Genomic DNA, 19027 nt, shown 5'->3' with positions numbered 1-19027 from the left:
CATACGGTGTTGCACAGCCTTTCCATGGACTCGCTCCTCAAACTTTGCATGCATCAAAGCCTCACTTGCCTTGCTTAATAGTTTTTATGTTGGTTGTGGGGTTCAAAACCCTTATAATCTACTAGGTTCTTGCTTCCCTTATAATTTTCTTGGTTCTTGGTTCCTTCACTTGACTTTGCTTGACAGTTTTTATGTTGGTTGCAGGGACCAAACCCTTATAATTTTCTAGGTTCTTGGTTCCATTGCAACTTTGGTTCCCTTGCAATTTAAAAAATTGTATGAGAACCAAGAAACTTTCTAGGTTCTTGGTTCCCCTGAAACTTAATTTTTTTTGCCTCTTGACATGCACTATCTTGGCTTTGATTATTTACTATCCTTTAAGATCTATCGCTTTGAGGCTTGTCCACTTTGTGGGATTTATCCCTCTTGAATTTCTGGGCACTTTGAGTGCCCAACTAAATTAACATGTAAACATGATGGTGGAAGCGTAGCAGACCTCTACAAGCTTGAATGCGACTCAACTTTTTTCATGATGCACATCAGTGATCTCAGTGTCCTCACAAGACTTTTGAGCCCATCTACTTGAGATTTCATCTAGGTCAGTCAAAAAATTGCCTATGGCTCAAGACTCTGTCTTGTGAATCCCCCCCCCCCCCCCAATAGAGCCTCCTCCCAATTTTTTGGCTTTGCATGCTTTCATGAAACTCTCCTTCTTCTGACCATGTGTCCTTGTGTCTCAATTGACTTCTATCTACTACCCTCATGGTCTTATCCCCTCGTGATCATCCCTTGCCTCAAAGAAGTACTCAGCACCTTCAGCTCTAATATGATTGTGAGGCCAAGGAACTAAAGGAGCATGTACTCCCATCTACACATCTTGCTTCTTATCTTATCCATGACCCATGTGAATTTTTCCTTGTGAGTTACGTTATCCCTAGTGGGGACTCAAAGTAACGGAATATTTTTCCTTTTGATACAAATTCCCCGGACCACATAGAGGGGTCAAAAGAGTTGCTCTCAATAAGAGAGATAAATCTTGATTTTTCAATACTGCACTTTGACCCTGATGCTATGGCATACATATGCACTATCTCCTAAGTCTTTCTAATAACCAGGGAAGGCTTTAAGAAAAAGTAATGAATCATCCGCAAACAACTGAGCAAGAATTTGGTTGTTGTCAGGTAGAGAGAGCCCTTGAATCTCCCCTCTCATAGCATTATCCTTGAGCATTGTCACCAAGGGATGAGAACTCATGGTGAACATCAGAGGGGCAAGAGGGCACCCTTGTTTGATGGACCTCTTGACCTCAAAACTCCCACGATTCTTTCATTAAAGAGGAGCTCCGAATGAGTACCTGCACCTAGAGCGCTCACTAGCCGACAAATGCGAGGCCCAAAGCCCAAAGGTTTCATGACATCTTCAATAAATGACCACGTGATCCGATCGTAGACTTTGTCTAAATCTAGATGGATCAAGACACACTCTTGCTTGGTGAAGGCGACATACTCAATGCTGACCATTGATGCCAGAATATTATCATATATTGACCTTCCCTTGATAAATCTATGTTGGTGGGGAGTGACCACTTGGTCCAAGAGGGGAGAGAGCCTGGGGGCAATCATTTTTGCAATGATCTTATAGGCTACCGAAATCATGGTTATGGGGTACCAATGTTTCAGTTGAGAGCAACACACTTGCTTCGAGATAGGTTTGATGAGGCCTCTTTTAATGCTTGAGTCTAAGAATCCTTCAACAAGGGCTTGGTTAGCCATGGAATTGATTGGAGACTTTACCTCATCCCAATATTCCTTAAAGAACTCAGCCTTCATTCTATTCCACCCAGGGGATCTCTCTTTACCCAAGGCTTGTAGCGTGAGTGAGAATTCCTTCTCTGTAGACTCCCTTTCCAAGAGGTTGGCCTTGGAGATTGAAACCGTTTTTTTAACACTTCCAAGGAGAATAGCTCTGGATTCATCCACTTCTAGGAACCGAGCTTCAATCTGTTCGATGATCTGTTGCAAAAGATCAAGCATCATATGTGCCATTTTATCCGGGACCTTCACCTCATGACCTTCCCTGTGAACTATGCCCTAATTTCTCTTTACTTTAAGGGCTCTAAAGAAGTGTGTTTGGTTAGCCTCCTCCGGTTGGAGAAAGGTTTCTCTGGGAAAAATTCTAGTCTTCCTCACCTCCTCCATTTGGAAGTCTCCCTTGACCTCCAACCACCTTCTATGCTCCGCTTCTGAGGCAGATCCCTCTTGTTTTTTGGAGTTTAACACTAGTTTGGTACCAAAAGAGGACACTTTAAGTGTCCTTTTTTAACAAATTTAAATTAAATGCTACTTGCATTAGACAATTTATTTAAGAAAACCCTCTTGATATGCTTAAATATGTTAGCTAGAGGGTCTTTTAAAAATATAACCTTGCATTTTAAAATCTATCATGATCAAGAACTATACTCATCAAGTTGACCCTCGTAAGTTTGCGATTGACCCTTTGAGGAAATCGCCTTTATAAGCTCAAGAAAAAATGAAGCGACCTTGTAGAAAATTTTAGGTGACTCTCCCACAATTTTGCTATAGATAATTGAAAGTTTCATGTGCAAAAAAATTGATTTTGGAGTATATAAAATAATGGAAAGTTCCATGTATTTGATATGGTCATTTCAAGCATATCGTTGTATACAAAGAAAAATATGTTTCTGGTGTATTTGTGAGTTTTGGAAAGTGATACATTGCTTTCCCTTTCCATTGAGCACTCAAGGTGGCAAGTAGAAGGGCTTTGGTATGCAACAATTATTAGATCATTTTAAATATTCAAAACTCAAGGTGGCAAGTAGAAGGGCTTTGGTATGCAACAATTATTAGATCATTTTAAATATTCAAAACTGCATAAGAGAAAACTTTCATATTTTCATTCTTGAGACATAAGCATTCAAAAATCAAATAATATCAAACTTTCCTTGTAGATCAAGTAAATGTATCAAAGTACATGGTACATACACAATTGGGGTGCCTAAAACCTTGGTTTCAATGTTATTATGGAGAACTCAAGATTTTCAAGAGTTTTTGCACGATAAAGAATTCAAGATAGAGTTCAAGCAACGAGATTTAATTGAGTTAGGGAGCCCAAAAAATACGTAGTTTCTTGGTTTAAACATATAAAGCCATTTGTAGTTGTCAAATTGCACTAGAATAGTACCAATTTCATGAGGGGACCTTTGGGAGACCAAAATTATGGTCTTATTCAGCACATCCTCAAGTATGAAATTATGTCTATAGCATGCATGTGACTTTGAAACTTATCTTTGAAGTGCATTCCATTGTTTTGTAACACTAAGTGCTAACAGTTGGTTTTTATAAACATAAAAAAGCCATCTCTACAAAAAGATATAATAATTTTATGATTTTTTTGGCAAAACAGCTTGAATTTTTCCTAAAATTTATGTCTTAGAACTTACCTGAATTCTCTCCATACAGATTGTATTTTGATATGGAGAAAAATCCAGTGTTTTCTTTTCCTCATGACCAATCTATGGTAGAAGCAAGGTGTAAAAAACTTCTTTCTAGCTTGACAAATAAATTGCCAAAACTTTGTAGAAAACCAGGACACTTTAGTGTCTCAAGACACTTAAGTGTCCAATTACAGAACTAGTGTTAAGAGCTGAAAATCTTCGGAGAGCTGCTTCAGTCGCCCCTCGCGATACTTCTTCCTTTCAGGGCCTGCAATTTTGATTGGTTTCTGAATATTCTTAGTGAAAGTATCCCAAGACCTAGGACTAGTCTCAAGCACATCTTAATGGAGCTTTTTGATAGATTTTAAGGCCAGTCTTTTGAAGAGAGGGTCTTTGAACAGGTGAGCCCCTGTCTTAAGAAGCTTCTTAGACCCTTGTGGACATTGATCTTCCTGTTTGGCTTTCTTAAATTTTATGCTTAGAGGTAAGTGATCCGGAAGGATACCACATTCATGTCAAAAAATGAAGGTAACCAGTCTGCATGATGCAAGTAGTAGCAATGATCTAATCGAGATGTCATGCGAGCGTACTGCAAACCCGTGTACGTGAATCCTAGCATGTTATTCCATGGCCCTACCTCCCACATGTCTCTGAGCGGCCACTTCTCACACATGCAAATCCATTTTGATCTTTCAGATCCTGTTGGTATGGTCGATGGTCCATTTTTATCCTTTCTCTTCTCAACCATATAAAAGTCTCCCACTAGGAGCCATTCCCCTTCCACCTGAATCTCTTCCAGCTGCTTCCAAAACCTTGCTATTTCCTTCATTGAGCATTGTCCATAGATGTTGATGATGGTAAATTCCAATCTTCCCATTTGATCTTCACTCCTAGATCTCTCTCGGATGAATGATTGAAAACCACCTTTGGCTCTAAGTCCATGTCAATAATAGAGAGGACGTCACTGTACCCCTCGATACCTTCTCCATTAAAAAAAAAGCTTCTTCCCTAGCACTTGCTTTCTTTTGTTGGAAGCATCAAGGTGATGCTCTTGAATAGCCCAAACGTTGATATCCCTACCTTTTCTAACTTCCTCCTAGAATAAAGAGCTCTTCTTTTGAATCTTGAGCACTTTTACGTTCCATGATTGGAGGACAAACTCTTCCATTATTGCGAGAGGGGTACCAACTCCTCAGCATCACCCGATGCCTGCCAAGGCTCCCCCATTCTGGCTCCAGTAGAATATGGCAAATCATTACAGTCTATGGGCTCTTTTTCTAGCAGCACTTCAAAGGGGTTACAAAGAGGAATTCTAGAAGTCCCTCCCTTCAATGGGGCCAGGGATGAAGAGGTGCCATTCCCTTTGATCAAGACACTAGTACATCCTAGCATCGTGGATTCTCTTGCCACCACCTTCACCCTCTTCAACCCTTGGACCTGTATGGGTGACATAGTTATGAAATTAGTAGATTAGGTTTTAAAAAATGAAAAAGAAAACATTTTCATTTCTTGGCCTCTGAAGGATGCGTGATACTACACTCTGCTTCTCCACAATATTCTCCTTCTTTTGCCTAACTTCTTTGTTACCCAACCTTGCCTCTTTCTGCCCACTTGCTCTAGTCTCATCCTTTTTCTCTATCTGTTTCTCACTCTCTTCTGTAGTTGCTTCCCCACCAAAGACTTGATTGCGATCCCCCATATTAGCATCTCGCATTTCAGGATTAGTGCTAACTTTAGCCTTCAGGGGACAATCCTTGGCAAAGTGACCAAATTTTTTACTCTCAAAACATGCCCAAAGTAGGTTCCTAAATTGAGAGAGATTGTTATAAGACCATCCCCCACATTGATCACCATGCTCTTCGGTGGCGTCCTAGCAACATTCCAGCCTAGGTCCTACCAAGACCCCCGTTGTTAGAGGGATAAACAACGGGGTTCTCAGTTGATGGTCTAGCATCCTAATGTTATCCCAGATCCAACAAGACAAACCCACAAACTCGACCTAGAGAGGGTGAATCCCTTGGAGAGACTCCGTCGAGTCAAAGATCGGCTCCCATGACACCACACAGACAGTTGTCCTGTTAAAACTAAGGGGGCCTTTGTCGAGGACCTTTGAGACATTGGAGTTCTCATTGAATCTTACTAAGCAAAAGTCTCTGATTACCTAACGCAAATCATATTCGAGGTGAACCTTTTTATTCTTCAATGTTTCATGTTCCCCCTCACTTGGCACCTCAGCTATTGTGACTTGAGCAGAGTTCTTTGAGCAGCGAATGAAATGGCTAGCTTAAGAGCCGATGTGTCGGATGTTTCTTTGCTTGCATTCGTAAAGATCGCCCCTTGAGAACACCTGCTTTCAAGGACTTCACCTCAAATTTGAAGCTTTGAGCTTTTTCTTTGTCTTTTCCATAGTGAGAGTTCTCAATCGACAAGGTTTTAAGTTCACCTTGACCCCTTGTCCAAGCTTCGCCCATCATTGAGGTTCTCTGCTCGGGGCATGAATTGCCACATAAAGGAGGTGAGGACGGCCTTGCACCCTAGTCCATTTGCAAGTCTTCCTTTGATAGGTGTTTTTCAACAAGAATTTTTGAGAACATTTTTATGTCCTCCACCATGGGGATGATCCTGAGCTCCATGCCAAAATCCCTAAAGGGAGCGGTTAATATGCTCAAAATAATCGCACTAAAGATGAGAGAGAAGGATGCACACTTAATATGCTGAAAAAAATCCTGCCGAAGATAAAAGCGAAGGTTGCTATGGGTGGGTGGGGTGGTGGTGGTGGTGGGGGGGCCACGACGAGAGGCAATGAGGTGCGCGAAGGAGAGAGTGATGACCCTAACCTGAACATGATCGAGATCTTAACAAGCGGCATTAAGAAGCACCCCCTAAGCTGGATGCATGCACACAGAGAAATAGAGAAACCTGCATACAAACTCTAGTGACAAAAGCCGCTTAGCACAAGAAATCACTCTGCAAGCACAAGACAGACTCCCTTGCACACTCACACTCCTCTTGAACCATCCTCAATAGCTCTACGTGCACTCTAACCCTAGCCTTGCAAACGTCTTTTGCTCGCCATCGCTTAGGTCATAGCTTTCTTTTTCTTAACCATGAAAGTGTAAATTCAAAAATTTTCATGATTCTCTCTTAGTATATGAAAAAAATTAGATAGGAAAAAATCTCAATTTTCTTCATTTCATTACCTAACTATGAAATGAACAGAACCTACAAATTTTATATGTACCTATATAACTCAAAGATTTGGTGAGAAAATAAGGTATTTTAGTATCTTAGGAAACTTGAATGTCTATTACATGAGTGGTGTCTATTACATGAGTGGTTTAAACTGTTTTAGAACACCAATGTTAATACAATACTACCCACATATTGTGGGTTTTGCAAACAAAAAAAACAAAAAAAACACACCAATGTTTCTTGTTGAAAATCACTTCAAAAAGTTTAGCTTCAATTTGAAGTGAACGATTGATCAATTGAAGCGAAGGATTGACCAATTGAAGAGAGTGTGGGGAAACTCCAACCATTTGGGGGGAGGGGAGATACAAGTTGAAAAACAAGGTGAAGACTTCACGATGGCCTCCTGAAGGCAACAAATTTTTTTATAATAAATTGAGTGACTATTAGTATCATTTGACATGTTAATGGTCTGTGTTCGAAAAAAATGTGTCTTAGCTTAATATCGTGCCGTTTCAATTTCAAAAATGCTGGTTGAGAGAAAAGGAGAAATTCCATCCCAAAATAGAGAAAAATAGTGAAAAACTTGAAAAATATATCTAACTTTTTTAAATTTCCTCTTGGCAAATTCAAGAAAAGAAATTTTGTATATCTAGAGAAATGATTTTTTTCGAACACTTCAATGTGTGTGTGTGTGTGTGTGTGTGTGAGAGAGAGAGAGAGAGAGAGAGAGAGAGAGAGAGAGAGAGAGAGAGAGAGAGAGATGGACGTGCACGCACGCACACGTGCACACACACACACACTCATTTTCATAATGAAAATATTCAAATCTATTCTATATATTAAGCAGAGAGATATTCAAGGGGTCACGTGGCGCAATTTCCTTTATCCGGCAGTGTGGCCCTGCATCTTCGGCTATTGTTCGCACACAGGGGGATAGAGAGAGAAAGAGAGAGGCGGCCGAAGGCCGCTGGCCACACTAGTGAGTATAGTAAGACTTGAAATGTTACCAATCAAAGTTAATGTGTTGGTGACCATTGGATGGTGAGAGGTGCAAAGAAGAATTGCACGTTTTCTCTACCACTCCCTTGTGACCTTCTTGGCTAAAAAAAAGAGGAGGTAAACAAAGGAATGCAAGATGCCTAAATAGGGATCCTTGTTTGGGGTATGTCTGGGCATTTGATGCCCCTTTGTGTTCCTCCTCCATTTTTTTCTTTAGATGCATTTCTCCACCCAGATAGGGCTCTCCAACACTGCCTTGAAAATACTACGAAGGATCGGATTGCTATGCTCTAAATGAAACACAACTCAAGTAGGTAGCCAAAACGAGTAATTAATTAGTTTGGGGGCGGGGGGGAGGGGGGGGTAATTTGTTTCTTTTAGTGCTTAAGGGATCCCTAAGGGAAGCCAAAGCGAATAGCCTAGTGGTTAATCTTGTCTTTTTAGTGTCTGCGTGCTAAGGTCAAATCCTAGGGATTAAGGGTGCTTTTGAAGCTAATTCGAATTCGAGATGCTGAAGCATCTTGGGAAGATACTATGTATTAAAAATTGAAAGTAGAAGCAAGTAGTGTAAATAGACTTTATAACTTTGTACAACAACATAGTACACTCACGAGGATCTTTTTCTTTTTTAAATAAGTAAAGAGACTAGATGCCTCCAAAATAAAATCCCAAAGGTTTCACTTAGAACACAAGGATTTTTACTGTGACTAGTATAGCCAACGAGCTTCGCTCGCCTCTCTCTCTCTCTCTCTCTCTCTCTCTATCACAATCCTACCGGAGCTACAAGCCACACCTGTCGCTTGAAGGACATTCTGACGCATGGCAAGAAGAGGGAACCGAAATTCCCTCCCCTTTTATCCTTAGTATAGATCTAAGAGAAAGGGGAAAGATGCATTTCAAACTTTACACAGCGAACGGTTCTCCGTGGACACCCCATAACTATAAAAATTTAAGGACCAAAGAAAGATATGGCAAAAATTGAAAGTATCTCCAATGGCTGAAAAAATTATTAAATTTACACACTATTATTTCTAGGTTCGCATGCCATGGATGCATGATGAAAATTCTATAAAGTCCTCAAAAAGGTAGCACACCTTCTTAATATATGTTGTCCCAATTTTTTTTCATTTCTTTTAAGAAGAATCACGGAAGATGCTTCCCCAAAACTTGAGGCTAAAAAAAGGGGGGGGGGGGGGGGGGGGGGGGAGAGAGAGAGAGAGGGAGATGCCAGCTAGGAGGTCGAATACGAGCAAATAGCGAACGTCAGTACAAGGCATCTGCTCGCGCAGCTCGCAATGTTGGATCTGGTGAGAAGAGACACCAGGTTGGTCGTCACCATCGCAACAAGGCAAGAGCGGGCGGAAGGGGATGGAAGCGGTGACACATATCGTGCAGTGCAGGGCAAGGCCGCCACGACATTGTGCAGGAGATAACGGACGAAATGATGCAGAAGAGGAGGAGATCATGGGCTTGCAAGAGAGAGGTAGCAGAGATCCAAGGAGGGTAGCGCAGGGATTGTGAAGGGCAGGCCTGGCATGCAATAGCTCTCTCTCTCTCTCTCTCTCTCTCTCTCTCTCTCTCTCTCTCTCTCATACACGTCCAAGCCATCGAAGGCCAGACTGGCCGTGAATTGAAGGGAAGAAAACATGTCCTGATAGGAGATGAGGATAGACGAAGCAGGTTACAAGGCGTATGGCACAGACAGAAGCAAGAAGATGGACGCATGCCTGTGTGATGGTCGCGAGCAAAGCAAAGATCTCCATGGCGTCTTGTTTTGCAGCGAAGGTTTGGGTGACATGGCATGGAACTTTTCCCTTTCGACTCTCCGCAGCAGAAGGAATCTTCCCTCCTAATTAATTAATGAAAGTACAATAGACCCAAATATGTACCCCTTCTTATATACTTGTTTGCCAAAGATGCACAGCTTTACACTTAGTCTATAAATCACAAATAATATAGCATTTGCATGACAATGAGCAATACTTTTGAAACCTATGGTGACCTAAAAGTTTAACATAGGTCGAGGATCACCCATATCATTTGCAATATACCATTGCGGTCATTGTTGGCTTGTCCTTTGAACCGGCCGTTGCTGAAACCTCTACTTTGGCACTTTGGATGGTGGATGTTCCTTCCTTCCATAATGTATATGAAATCTATTTTCGTAGCAATCCTTGGACAAGTGTTCAAGCTTGCCACACTCATACCACTTATTTTTATTAGATGAAACTATTAGTGCAAATGATGGTGCAAGTAATGCTTCTCCGGTTGCTCCACTTGGTTCTCCCTTCTTCAATTGCATCCTCCTACATGCATAACTTGTACAAAATTTTCTTCAACACGATTCTATTTTACTTTGTCTTTGCACCAAAAACTCTTCTCTAGGATGTTCCATGCTTTAATTGCAGTGGTGCAAGTGTTAATCAGATGGACATAATTGTCATGAAGTGCTAAATCTTGTTCATAACTTGGCTCGAGATTGTGTACTTAGTGCTCTTATTTGAATGCCCTCATTAGTGGCGGATGATGGCGTAGGCTTGATAGCAAAACATGGTTGCTTCTTAATAAGATGCCCTTGTAGCTTGTTTGCCATGTTTGGTTCACCCCTTTTGACATTGAACTTCTCAACATGCTTGGTGGTTTTCCAAGGTAAGTCTCTGCCTCTTTACAAAAGGACTATATCATCCTCTTAAATGAAAATGAGTACATACATTACCCAAATGTTGTTCTTCAAGGTGTAATATTTTATCTTGATAGCAAAGCCATGGGCTGTGAGAGATATTGAAGAAATATTCCCTTTGCTGAGTACTTTCTTTGAAGTAGAAACCTTTTCTGGATTCAGGATGTCCTACTTTGAATCTTCTTAAAGAGCTTTGTGTCAAGACAAGGGTAGACCAAGGGGTCATGAACCTCGCAAGGCACACTATGCATGAGTTTAGGGGACTCTTAAAGGTAGGATAGGTAGCCTATAAAAGGGGTACGGACCGGTGAAAAAGACATGCTTTTCGAGTAGAGTGACAGTGATCAACTCATTTGTGCTTTCATACATACCTTTCAATGGTCCGTTGCTCAAGTTTGCCAAAAGTAATTGGAAAGATTTCATTAAACCAGTTAAAAGATTTTTATGGAAGAACAATACAAAAGATGGGACACTCTGGCAGTGGGCCAGATGGAAAACAGTTGTGAGACCTTTTGATCAAGGTGGTCTTGGGATTCTCAATCCTAGTATCCATGCCAAGGACTAGTGTGCTAAGTTTGTGGCTGCACTTGCAAAGCATGACCAATCTTGGTTTGTTATGGCCCAGGCCATGATGGACAGGTCCAAGCTCTACTCGCAAGGTGGTCGGTTGAAAGGACTCAAGGTACATGACAAAATGCATGCCCCTCGATGGGCTTGCCTGAAGCTTGCGGGGCGGGGGGGGGGGGGGGGGGGGGGGTGTTGCAGGCAAGCTCGCTTGGAAATACAATAGGACAGCGGAATCTATGGAGTGGAGAGAACTGGCAAGGTACCTCCACAACTCTCTAATTCATTGGGCCCCTTGGCTTTCCAAGACGGGGAGCTTATTTCCAAACCCATACTGGAAGGAAGCTACGAGAAAGATCAACAACAAAGACGTCCGACGTTTGGGCCCATTGTGGGACTATGGTAGTAACCGGTGGAAAAGTACATACCAAATGGCTCTCCATCTCAGCCTCGATGGGATTGAAAGGTTCTAGAGTAGCAGAGTTCTTGAAAAGATTGATAGCTGGGGTCTGCTTAGATTTGAGTGGAAAGCATGGCGAAGCCTCGAACAAAACAAGTATACTACACACTTATGGCGACGTCGGATTGGTTCTCTTAGTTGAACAAGCAATGGGGCATGAATTGGCTAAAATCAAGATGGGTGGCAATCACCAAGAACATTTGGTGCTCGCACTGGCCGCAAGATATGAAGATCTTCCTTTGAAAGGTTCTTTGGGGAGCCTTATAGAATGGGGTGAAGATTCTGGCACAAGGGATTGGCCTTGATAGATGCTCTCAATGCAGAATGGCTAGTGAAGACCTCTCCCATGTCTACAAGGAATGCCCCATGATCAATGGCCTGGCGGGAAAGATTTGCAAATGGGTCCAAAGGACTTGGAAGATAGGCTTTTTCAAAAACGATCTTTTTTCTAGAGGGAAGGTGCACAAGAGTCAGGATCTTCTTATTGCAACACAAATCATCAAATTCTACTACTTCAAAGAGGTCTAGAAGGCTAGGGACAACTGTGTTTTTTATAATACCATGGAAATTGTTGGGTTCACAAAGATAATTCAAAAGAGCAAGGGGAAAATCTTGGCCATTGGAAAATGGCCAAGATCTCTCAAGATGGAACTAGATAATTGGTCTCATTTATCAAGGATAAGGGTGCGGGCCGCTAAGGGTGGCTCCCCAGATAATCGATGTGTCGGTGATATCATGGCTCGACACAAGCATGGCAAGATTTTGTAACTTTTTGGGATTATCAATATAATTCACTCACAATTGTGAGTTTTATCCAAAGAAACAAAAAAAAAGTTTATAATTTCATCAAAAATTTAAGCTGCTTTCTTCTTCAAATGCATGAAATTTCTAGATACATTAAACACTACACAATTTAATACAATTGGTTGAATAGCAATATACATGTCTATATATGAAATGTGTCTTTCTAAATGTGCCTAGTATTTTATTGTAATCACCAAACGGCGGACACTTAAATGTTTTATTTTGTTACAAGACTAGCTGTAGTGAAATGGAACCATGAAATGATAAGATTGTTTTAAAAACTAAAGTATCAAAGAAAATTTCAATCAACCTGGGGAATTTCTATAATCTACCCCCCCCCCCCCCCCCCCCCCCCCCCCCCCCTCTCTCTCTCTCTCTCTCTCTCTGTGTGTGTGTGTGTGTGTGTGTGTGTGTGTGTGTGTGTGTGCGCTCTCGGACGCTGCAGGCCACACCTGCCGGTTGAAGGAGGATCTGACGTGTGGCAGGAGGGAAAGGGGGGGGGGGGGGGGGGGGGGGGGGGACACTGGAATTCCCACGCCTTTTATCTATTAGTATACATTGATATAAAAAAAAAGCTCTTTTTAATAGCTAGCGTTTCTCATGTGAAAAAAAATCAATGTAGAAAAATCTGTTGCTTGTAGATTACACAAACATCATTAGCTTATATTTTATGTATTTCTTAAATAGCATACATGTCTATATATATCATGATGCAACTCAAGATTATATAAATAAAAGTTTTTATTTCAAGAATGCTCAAATGGACGAAAATTGTGTATTGGACACACCATGATACACTTTGATACTTCCTCAGAATCATTCTCTATCTGGTGAAACTTGTAAACTTATGTAGAAATCCTATCAAAGTAGGACCTCCCAATTTTGGATTCATTAATTTTGTTAGAATCCAAGGAGATACCTTTGTTTCAAAAAATGAGTCAACTAGTTTTTTTCCACGCCTCGATCAATAGGGAACTAGTTGAGACGTTGTGCCAAATGTGAGCTGTAGATTGCGAATATGTAGATGGTTGAAAGGTGTGTCTTGCTTGAAAAGGTAGCGTTTTGTTATGGTAGGGTCTTTTTCTTTGTGTGGGTCACCCTAGTGGGTACTTTGCACCTGGTGATCGGGAAAAGTGTGTCCCATTTTAGCCTTGAGTTGGTTGAAAAATCGAAACAACCGATTTAAGAAGGAAAACTTAAGAAAATAGATTAAATTGCAAAAAAAAGCCAATTATTTTAGAAAATTTCCTCCTTGAATCTACCTTCAAGGGAATTTTGTATGTTTCTAAAATTGCTTTTCGCCGAATACTGTTTGCATCATATGAATGACGGGAGGTACTAATGGTGTGGAGATTGCAACCTATGCTTTCTGCACATGTGGTATTCGTTGGGGGAAGGTGTGAAGACAACACCATTACTTCTTGTATCACATTTTAGGAAGTGCTCAAGGCTAGCAGGCATTTTATGTTCGTGCCCTATATTGTTGGTGAGGGCCTATAGCTCACAAGAAGTTTTGGACAAATTCTAAAAATAATTCCCACATTGTGACTTACCTCAACATCATGAGCTTCTGTGAGGGAGGCACTACATACCTAGCTAGGTATGCGGTGCCTCTCGAGCAAAAGCTCGTGATGTTATTCATTGTAAGAAAAACACTAGAAAAGACTCCGTTTTCCTACATGTATAGGCACGTTTATGCTTAAGGAGTGTTATCTAACGCATCGATTTTAAATCAGGTTATCTCGTTTAAATATTTTCATTTTTTTTTTAATCTTGCTACTTTGTTTTAGGTTAATTACTGCAGACGTATTCTCATATGGCATTGCTAAACTTTATTAACAATTTATTCAACTCTGCTAAGAATGGAATATTTTAATCCATTATGATTCTGCCCGATGCCTTATTTTGTTGGCATTTAAGTGAGACTTGGAGAAAATACATTGTGAACTCTCCTATGCATGTCACTACTATGGAAAATGGGAGGGGGAGAAAAGGGCGAGGAGCTTGCTCAATGCCACAATGGATAAGCTTGCTAGGTGTGGTGATGAGAGCCGAGAGAGTGAGAGAGGGGGTAGGAGCAATGGAGGCATGAGAGGGTTAGGGTGAAGAAAAGGTTGAAGTAAAGGGTAACTATGATTGTTGTAGCAATGGAGTGCTTGGGAAAGGGTTAATAGAGAGAGAAAATGCCTTTTTAGCTATGGAATTGGGTTTGAGAGGCTTTGGCTATGGAGATTGATATTTTGGGTTTTCGGAGAAAAAAAACATATTTGGCTTTTGGGTACATGTTCTTGAATTTTAAAGGTCAAAAGATGTATCTTTGTCATAAAATAGACTCAAGGGGGTTTTTAAGGGGGTTTTAAGGAAGAAAAATATAGTTTTTTTAAATAAACTTTGGGTATTTTTGAATTGATAGAAAAAGGGAGAAAAGAAAGTCAAAGCCCCCCCCCCCCCCCCCGCCCCCCCCCCAAAAAAAAAAAAAAAAAACCCTTTGGTTAGGTTAGAGGCCATTAAGAAATGTAATGTAATGGGAATGGCCCATGAACTTTGAGAATAGCGGAATTAAGAGAATTAGAGTGAGCATTTTTTATGAAACTACTTTGGGAATATAGAGGGTGAAATTAATTAGCAATAGCAACATAACCATAATCCTTAATTAATTTGGCATGAACAATACTTTTGCAAGAGACAAAGAGAGAATTCGAGAACTTGACAACAGTTGAGGACCGGATTTATGTGGAGCCGGTCCTCTCTCCAATGGGCTTTTGTATTATAGATTCTCCCATCAAGAGAGACTTGGTATAATACAATCTTTGTGTTCCTTGTGACCTACATGATGCGATGAAGATGGAAAGCTTCATGTATCACGAGCATAACATAAACTTTGTAAAAGCCTTAACCATCCCCGGCCTCAGTCCCAAGGCCTCAAACACCTTCAAAGGTGGAGAGAGCTGGCGGGGAATGAGGGTACGGAAGAGGAAGAAGAAACATTCATAGGAGAAAGAAATAGTTTCTCACTTATCATCACTCCTCTTGCTAGCAAACATAATAGCATATTAATGAAGATGGAGAAGATTGCAAGCTACTTAAGCATTGAAGCATGGCTCTTGGTTGGATTTGCATTCCATAGCAAAGAGTGTTGGTGTAGGCTCTCAACTTCTCAACAAGCATGGAGAAGGAGATGGAGTTCTTGTACTTTCACTAAGTGAGAATGTGTGAAGAATGAGTGTGTGAGAACGTGTATACCCCCAAGCACACCCCTTGCTTGCTTTGGTCGACCCCTCCTTGTAGCTCAAGCTTGAAGCTCATTGGAACCCTCTTTACTCCAACCAATAATATTCAAGCACACCATGTGGCTAAGCATAGGGAGAGCCTGACATGTGTCCATGTTCCCCTTGAGGTGCCCTTTGGGTGAGTGGGAGGTTAAGTCAAAGATTCCCCTAACATAGGGGCTTTCCCCCTCCTTTGTAGGTGGGGTCTCTTTTTGACTCAAGCATCTTATCCCCCATGCATGTGAAGTTTCTCAAGCACCTTCCTCATCAAGCATGACAAGCACCTCAAGCACCTTAATTAGCAAGCACGACAAGCACCTCAAGCACCTTACTCATCAAGAATGACAAGCACCTCAAGCACCTTAGTCACCAAGAATGACAAGCACCTCAAGCTTGAGCCGGGTTCCCACCTCAAGCTCAACCCTAGCCTAAGGTCAAAGGACTTTTAACAGTAACCTTTAGAAATCTTAAATGAAGCTAACCTTAAAGTCTTTAAGCTCCATTAGATTCACGTTGCTCTTTGATAGACTATCTCCTTTTGGACCCTTATTGAGATGTAACCATTTCTCCTCTTGGACCCCTGTTGAGATAAGTCCTCGATAAGTTTAGAAGCACTTATTACACATTTCTCTTTGGTAGACCATCTCCTTTTGGACCCATATTGAGATGCAACCATTTCTCCTTTTGGTCCCCTGGTGAGATAGGTTTAGAAGCACATGTCTCTATTCTAACTCTTGTTCCCATTCATTCTCTCACATTAAATGATCACATTGATATGAGAAAATTATTTGATAAAGTTAGACATTATATTTTATGACATGTAAACCCACCTTGTCCCACAAGTTTTTCACATTAAATGATCACATTGATATGAGAAAATTATTTGGTAAAGTTAGACATTATATTTTATGACATGTAAACCCACCTTGTCCCACTAGTTTTTTAAATGTGTTCAACACCCTCTTCCTATTGGCTAGCCTTTAATGAACTTTAATCCCAAAGGCCCCTAAAAGATTTATATTTTTTCTAATGTTTACACCATCTTCGTGCTTTGCTTTTTTACCAAATGTTTTTTACCAAATTAGAGCTAACACTCAGCTAAGAAGTAGGTGGCCAAAATGTTTTTGTTTTGGGCTCATTAAATGGTGTCTGTGGAGATGCTTTGTTGTTTTAAGAGCAAAAGGAAATAGGAGAGAAAATTTGGGCAGGGCACGCGGTGGAGAGAGATGAAGAGAGAGAAAGTAGATTTTTTTAAATGTGGGTGCGGGTACGGCACCATTCCCCTCTCTATTTGTCTTGTTTATCGGCCGCATGTGAAGCTGCACCATGTGTGACAGGACAGGAAGTGAAGTACAGAGGTACGCAAGGATGCGCAGTCGAGCATGTTGTTAAGAGGGGTTGAGGTTGTTGGATTCTGGAGGGCGATGCTTGGCTTTGCCTTTGTCTTTGTCTGTCTCTCTTTCCATCTCTGACTCGCCGCAGGGGGCAGCACGGGGGGGGGGGGGGGGGCAATGCTTGTCTTTGCCTCTTGTTTGTCTGCAAGGCGATGGGTGTCCTCGTCACCAAGATCAAGATCCAGAAATGCGGAGGAAGCATGGAAACAAATATTTTTTATTCCTTTTGAAGGCATTGAGACGGACCAGAGGTGACGAGCGAGGTCTAGGCTGAGAGTGAATTGTCTCTCTCTCTCTCTCTCTCTCTCTCTCTCTCTCTCTCTCTCTCTCTCTCGCGACTGGAGGTCCGAGGTGTGGAGGGATAATGTACGCTGCACTGGACGACAAGGCATACTCAAAGGAGGTCACGTGTGTTGAGTGCCGTTCCGCAGGTGTGTTGATTGCCCTCGTGCAGGTGGGAGTTGTGTGGCACAAGACGGAGTGAGAGAGAGCTATGGTTTGGGGTTCGAATTGGTTAGCGTGTTAGTGTCCTTTTGGCGTGCTTTCAACAGATAGACATTCGAGGTGCAAATGGGAGGAGTGAAACACAGACAAACAGAGAAAGAGAGATGAAGCAAGGGGCAACATCTTGCAGAGGGGACGATGGTGTAAGGAGGACGCACGCCTCTGCAAAATGGTGATGGCAACATGGAGGGATGCGACATCTTTTGCTTTTCGATTAATAGATTCCCTTGGAATCTCCCGAACTAAATATTGAACAATTTGAAAGTAGACCCAGTAGGTAGCCAATTAGTATTTATAATTGTGCCCTATCGAGTCTTGTACTTTGATGGAAATGCATAACATAACACAAAGGCTTGATTTTCTGGTCACGGGGAGGATGCACACAACTGAGTGTGTGTATGCATGCTAGAAAGGGGGAAAGGGGAACACACTCAACACACACCAAAAATGCCTCTTTATAGCCCAAGGTTTCCAACCACCAAAACCGCACACTTTGGCAATCATATTATCGTTTGCATGCATGCTAATGTACACACGCTTCGCACAATCGACAAAGAACAACCATTTGAAGTTTGTCCATTTCTAGCAATCTCACAACATACACCTCTCTCTCTTTCTCTCTCACACACCCAGATGGCCCGAGGGGCACACACCACTTAGTATAAGAGCAAAAAATTATGATAGACAAGCTAGTAGACCAAAAGCTTGGCTTGGATATGAATTGTAGAATGTTGAATAGCTCTAGCAGCCAGAAAACTTAATGAATGGTCGACCCTACATTAGTACGGGGATGTTATTTTTGTAAGGCATAGGGTTCCCCCAGTAGTGCCCCCCCCCCCCCCCCCCCCCCCGGGCCCCCCCTCTCTCACACATGGTGCGAGCTCCTTCATCTGGCATGTGTGCCAGCCCGCCACCCCTGGCCACATAGCGAGACACATACACAGGCGACATTCGGCCGCTAACATACTAGCTCCAATAATAAGACTGGTAAATGCAAGCTAAAAACATGTGCATAAATAGATATCCTAGAGTAAACTATGTATTAAATAGTCAAATAAACTTAACACGACCTAGTAGCATGTAAGCGGCCTTATCGTTAGCTTCAATATTGATGTGGTAATGGGTGTGCATGTCAGACGGGGTGATATGAGGATCGATAGTGGCACAGATGCCATAGTGACCACCGACTAAGTGCCAATAGAGTGTGCCAGACATCCAAAGTCCCAACCCTTCCAAGTAATTGGACATGCCAGGCTTCCTCACTAGGATGTCACACTTGCTTATCTCCTCCATGAGCCGTACACACTATACATCCGTTTCTTTGATCATCTGCACTGCCTCCAACACTGCCCCTTGCATTGTTGGGGCTGGAAGTAGCTTCTTGAAGTACAAAATGGATACTATGTTGCAAAAGTCTCCCAGCATGTACTCCTTCCTGAATGACATCACATCGTTTACTAGGAAGACGTATGTCACCGTTGCCTCTTGCAACGCGATGAGTAGCGGGTGCGATAGTGCCTCGTCATCTAGCTCAAAGCCATGTGAGTGCTCGATCACCACTGCGCAAGCCCACCACCCAACATCCTCCTCACGCACCTTGAGGTATGTTTCTACGTTCGGAAGGTAGCGAGAGCTACGATATGGAATAACCTGCAAGTGAACAATGTAAAGATCTCTCTCTCTCTCTTTTCTCTCTCTCTCTCTCTC

The 19027-nt window shown here is 41.8% G+C and overlaps 1 pseudogene; it reads right to left on the bottom strand.

The window, feature by feature from the left end:
- Window positions 1-18370: 18370 nt before the first annotated feature.
- Window positions 18371-19027, bottom strand: part of LOC147438109 ((+)-germacrene D synthase-like) — a 1957-nt pseudogene continuing 1300 nt past the window's right edge.

The sequence above is a fragment of the Adiantum capillus-veneris genome, chromosome 17, assembly GCF_014529385.1.
Source record: "Adiantum capillus-veneris isolate H3 chromosome 17, ASM1452938v2, whole genome shotgun sequence".
In the NCBI taxonomy this organism is placed as follows: domain Eukaryota; kingdom Viridiplantae; phylum Streptophyta; class Polypodiopsida; order Polypodiales; family Pteridaceae; genus Adiantum; species Adiantum capillus-veneris.
This window is presented reverse-complemented; position numbering and strand designations above follow the sequence as displayed.